Source organism: Dipodomys ordii, unplaced genomic scaffold, assembly GCF_000151885.1.
Source record: "Dipodomys ordii isolate 6190 unplaced genomic scaffold, Dord_2.0 Scaffold60, whole genome shotgun sequence".
Taxonomy (NCBI): Eukaryota; Metazoa; Chordata; class Mammalia; order Rodentia; family Heteromyidae; genus Dipodomys; species Dipodomys ordii.
In genome coordinates, this window is record NW_012267276.1 from 251,086 (window position 1) to 257,101 (window position 6,016).

A 6,016-nucleotide genomic window follows, 5' to 3' on the forward strand; every position below is an offset into this window, starting at 1 on the left:
CAGAATAGCCAGTCTGTGATTTGCCTCTTAGGTGTTTTATTTAGTTTTAACTCCTTTTTCTTTTAAATGTTATTTTATTGTAAAGATGCTGTACAGAGGGGACGGGTTAACTCCTTTTTAAAATTAGTTTTTCAGAACAGTACATTGCTAAACCCCACTTTCTCCTCAGACTAGTATGAACTTCTCTCCTCATTTCCTGGCAGCATAGCTTTCCAGACCCTCCTTTTTCTGGGATAATTAAAAGAGCCTGGATTCTGGAGCCAGAATGACAGGGTACAAGCACAGCTTCAAAGTTCCTTCTGCACTGAGTAGGCCTTGCTAGTGGATTTCAACCTTCCGTGCTCCATTCCCCCCTCTGGGGCATACATGTGGACTGTGCCAAGAGGGAAAGAAGCAAAGCTTCACAGCCTCCTGACTCACGGCTCCCGCACAGAGGCCTGGGATGAGTCACATCTCCAGGAAATACGTAGGAGCCCCTCAGAATCCCACAGGAAGCCTTGGGATTCCAGCGCCCTGGGAAGTCCCCCTGGAACGGGAGCAGGACCTCTCCCACCAGATGAGTCCCTCCAGAAGTGGGCTGGCAGGCTGGGTGTGGCTCCAGATGTGGCTGTCCACAGCCCATCCTGCTTCCCTGCCCAGACTCCAGAGACATAGAAAGCATCTTAAAACAGCATACCATTGCGGATGCCAAGATGACTCAAATTAGTCTGAGAAACAGAAAACCCAGTTCTAAATCCAGACATGGTGGAACTACTTCACCCAACATGCAAGTCAGCGCCTTCTGGGCCCACACTCTGCCTGCCAGGCAGAGCCCATGAACTTTTCTGAGTTACTTCTTACTGAGAATTAGAATGAATCGTTCCTGATGCAAAAATAAAGGGAAAAGCGAACAATGGTGCTAAAACAAAGTGACATTTACAGCTAAGAGTAGTTGCCAGATAGCAGAAGAAAATAAAGGGTGGAAAAATGAATAAAAATTATTTTTAGGGAACAAAACAGAAGGATGAGTAATGATTGCAAGAGGCTTTTGAAAACTGTGATCTTGAAGTTCAGGAAACAAATGACAATCTTGCAATACCCCAAGGCAGGAAACCAAGAGTATTTCTGGTTGAGGTAGACTTGGGGGAAGCAGTGTGATCTATGTGGCTTCCCCACAAACAGCTGTGCCCAGCTGTGGCTTTTCTCACAAAGGAAGTTGGAGGCACAGTGAGAGATGGCAAAGATGTGTTTCTAGAGAAGGTAAAAAACTCCCTCTCCTCCCAAACAGTCCAGGCTCAGCACCTGCCAGCCCCCTAGATAGGTGGTATGCTCATAGCCCTGTGTGTGTGCGTGCATGCAATCACACATGCGGGTGTGCGCATGTACACCAGTATTGGAGCTTAAATTCAGGGTCACACACTCTTGCCTGGCCTTTTGTTTAAGTCTGGTGTTTTACTTGAGCCACACCTCCACTCTGACTTCTTGCTAGTTAACTGGAGATAAGTGTCTCTCACACAGTGTTGGCTGAGCTGGCTTTGAACTGTGATCTTCAGATCTCTGTTCAGATCTCTGAGTAGTTAACATTACAGGTGTGAGCCACTGGTGCCTGGCTCAATTGCCAAAAATTTTTACCAAGTATCAGGGCAAAAAAGAAAATGGTTCTTTGAATAATTTTCAGTATAATTTTTTCTCAGATATAGGGCTTGACCTCAGGGCCTGGGCACTGTCCCTGAGCTCTTTCTATTCAAGGTTAGTGCTCTATCACTTTAAGCCACAGTGCCACTTCCGGTTTTCTGGTGTGTAAATAGAGATAAGAGTCTTTTAGACTTTCTTGCCCGAGCTGGCTTCAAATAATCCTCAGATCTCAGCCTCCTGCATAGCTAAGATTACAGGTGTGGGCCACTAGCCCCCAACTCTTGCACCAATTTTTTGCACCAATTTTTAAAGATGTATTAGAAACATATCAAGTCGGGGCTAGTTGCTCATGCCTGTAATCCTAGCTACTCAGGAGGCTGAGATCTGAGGATCTCAGTTCCAAGCCAACCCAGGCAGGAATGTCTGTGAGACCCTTATCTCCAATTAACCACCAGAAAACCTGAAGGGATGCTGTGGCTCAAGTGGTAGAGCACTCGCCTTGAGCTGAAGAGCTCAGGAACAGCACCCAGGCCCAGCGTTCAAGACCCAAGACCAACCCTTCCCTCCCGCCCCCCCCCAAAAAAAATAAAACGACATAAAACCAGGAGAAAACAATAATCCCCTCAGTGCACATATAACAAGAAAGCATTTGTTTTCACAAAAATTCCCATTTTCAAAGATGGTTACAATCCAAATTTTCAGCAACGACTAAAAAGCACAAAGCAGGTTGTGTCCCCTGAATTGCAATAGCTCAACTGTGGCTTATGGGAGGCAAACTGTGCCAGGACTTTGACATAGGTGAGGAAAATTATTGAATTGAGGAACTATAAAGATGAAGATTATATTAGACGAAAGCCACTATTTTGGCCTTGTAAGTGCAGCTGCAAAAAGTAAAAAAGGTTTTTGTTCTTTTGTAATTAATACACTACCATGTGATCCTCCTGTTCTATAAACCTCTGAAAATTCCATGTCAGATCTTTCCAAGGAAAGGAATGTTGACCATGGAAAATGGATAAAGGCTATCACAATCCATATTTGTTTCTTCATAGTAACGTTTCAAAATAAATAAATAAATGAAATAATACACCCAGATTTTCAGGATGCTGCCCTGGGAGGCCTGGCTTCCTTATTTTGTGTGGTGCTGGGCACACGCATGCTCTGTCTCTCCATGGGGCCTAGGTCCCGTCTTTGGAAAAGGCAGTAAACCAGAAGATCCCAGCTCAAACAGCTTCAGATGTTCATTCTTTTCCCTGGGCTCTAATAGTAAATAAGGAGTAAACAGTGCGTCTACACAAGACTGAGAAGCTTATTATAGAGTACTTGGTAAAACAAACAAAAACAAAGACTCAATTTGTTATGTGAATCATCTCTCCCCAGGGCTGAAGGCTACCCACTCTCTCCCAACTCATTCATCTGTGTCATACATTTAGATTTTCATGATCAGTGTTGTGATTGTGGGACAGTTCAGGGTCCAGGTGTGTTGCTCATCTTCTTCCAGCTGGAGATGGCCTGGGCTGAGTCCCACACCTGGGCTTTTAGATTCTTTCAGGGTTCCTGTGGGACACTGGAAGAAGCGGAGGACCGTCAATTTCTTAAGGTGGCACAGTCCCTTTTCTGTCCTAGTCTGTCAGTAAAGATGCTACAGAACCCTCCTAGATTCAAGGGCAAGAGAAACAAGCCCCATCTGTCAGTGGGAGGAATGTGAAAGATCTGGCAGCTATTTTAAATCTACCTCAAAGCAAGCCGCGCTACCAGTATCGGATTTTATTTACTGAATTCTTACTGTTACTGCCAAGCACCATTAACTCATTTAATATTTCCAATAACCCTTACATTTTTATTATCCCTTTATCTTAATTGATGAGGAAAATTTGAGACAGGCTCAACAACTGGGCAATGGTCATTAAACTGTAACTAAGCTAGGTTTTAAACCTGGGTATAGTCTACACATGAGTACATAATTAACTAAGGTGTTTATTATAAACCCACATAATTATTAACAGCAATGATGGGGCACATTAGTGTACTCTGCAAGCATGTAACTTTTCTCTGCTCCAGGAAAGCACTCTCTTTTTTTTTTTTTTTTGGTCAGTTGTGGGGCTTGAACTCTGGGCCTGGGTGCTGTCCCTGCGCTCTTCAGCTCAAGGTGAGTGCTCTACTGCTTGAGCCACAGCACCGCTTCCGGTTTTCTGGTGGTTAATTGGAGATAAGCGTCTCAGGGACTTTTCTGCCCGAGCTGGCTTTGAACCGTGATCCTCAGATCTCAGCCTCCTCAGTAGCTAGGATTACAGGCGTGAGGCAAGCATTCTTCTTAAGTGGGGAAGTCCCCACTCTCTTGCTGGGAAGGCCAGCTGAAAGGCACTTTTCTGAGCAATTCCTCAGATTCTTAAGGCCTGAGTCAGACAAATCATCTAGAGATCTCCAAACAGCTTTAAAACATGAGTGCCAGCCAGGAGTTGGTAGCTCACGCCTGTAATCCTAATAATCAGGAGGCTGAGATCTGAGGATCAAGGTTCAAAGCTAGCCGGGTAGGAAAGTCTGTGAGACTCATCTCCAATGAGCCACATAAAAACCCAAAGTGGAACTGTGGCTCAAAGTAGTAGAGAGCTAGCCTTGAGAGAAAAAGCTCAGGAACAGTGCTCAACCCCTGAGTTCAAGCCTCATGAATGACCAACTCCTCCCCTCCCCTCCCATAAAAAGAACAACAAAAATCCCCCCCCCCAAAAAAAGAGTATCAGGAGGGCTGAGAAGGTGTCTCAGTGTAGGGTGTTTGCCTTGCATGCATGAAGCCCTGGGTTCAATTCCTCAGCACCACATAAGCAGAAAATAAAAAAGCCAGAAGTGGCGCTGTGGCTCAAGTGGTAGAGCACCAGCCTTGAGCTGTAGAGCTGAGGGACAGTGCCCGGGTCCAGAGTTCAGGCCCCATGACCGGACTCACCCCCTCCCCACAAAAAAAAGAGTATCAGGAATGTAGGACCTAATTTCTACTTTGAAGGACACAGTTGAGAACAGTATTTCAGTGAGAAGCCATGTCTGTGGATTTGTGACATCTAGCAAAGCTCTGGTTGGTATGAACATGTGTGCCAGCCCCCAGAATGGCTCTCACCTGGTTAATAAGCGAGTGTCTTCCCCCAGCACCTGCTCCCCACAGCGAGAACAATGGGGCCCTGGGTGCCACAGTGACCATCACCCAGCCTGTCCTGCAAGCCCCAGGCAGCATACTACTCATGTCTGTTTTGCCTGAGCAACATCAGCCATCGCCTCTTTACCAGATATTCAGATCACATATTATGGAAAACAAGCTGTTGGATCCCAAGTTTCCTAACAACTCATGGAACATATAACATGCCGTTAGCCTTCTCTGACCTTGCTAGGAACAATACAAAATGCAATCCTCTCTGTATTCAGGGCATCTCCAGGGCTGTATGGCTCAAGACTCCTAGCTCAGAGTTAAGTGGCAGGGCCACTCACCTTTCCCAACCTAGCAAGCATCACGGACCAGGGAGGGCCTCACTGCTGCTGTTTAAAATCCAGCCCTATGCTTGCAATGAGGTACCACCTCCACAGGGACCATGAGTGCTGGGGACACTAAGGCAGAGACACTGGTAAGAAGGAGGGGGTGATAGGTCAGTGGTTGCCTCTGGCCCAAGGACTCCCAAGTACTTTATGAACCCTTCATTAGTCCTGGCAGGTAATATGCTCCCAACCCCACCTCAGAGGTTAGAACTGCATGGTGGGTTTGCCAGCTTCCCAGCCTCCCTGGGCCATCTTCCCCATTTCCTTCACATGAACATTTCGTTTGGTGGGATCCATGCACAATCAATCCTAGCCTGACATCTTAGAGGATGCAGATGAACACAGCAGATATGCTAATCTTCGATTACTTCACATTAATGACTTTGCTGCCATTCCCTCAAAGAAGGGCATGTGTTCATTAGGGAACAGAATGTGCTGGCAGCAAGACCTCTAGGCTTTACATGAAGCCTTCCTATCATTCCCCAGCAGCCAGGGAGATCAGGATGGCTTGCGTTTCCCAAAGGACATGTGATACTCATCGAGGTTAAGTTACTTACCCCAAAATCAGTCAGTCAGAAAGTGGCATGGTTCAGGTTCTAGGTTGTTCATAATCTAACTCTTCCCGAAAACAAATGAGAGTATATGAGAATCATCGCTGTTTACTGACTGCATTTAGACACAGTCCCCTTCTATATATTCCCATTTAATCCCCACTGCAGCCTCACAATCAGCACGATTATTGTTTCCAAACTGTATTGCAAAACATTACTGTTTCACAGCCAAGAAAACTAAGGGTTAAGGCAGGTGGTGGCAGAACCAGAGTTGTTCTCACCTCCCAGTCATAGCAATACTGTTGGGGCACTTGGAAAGTGATTTGCAGGAGGGC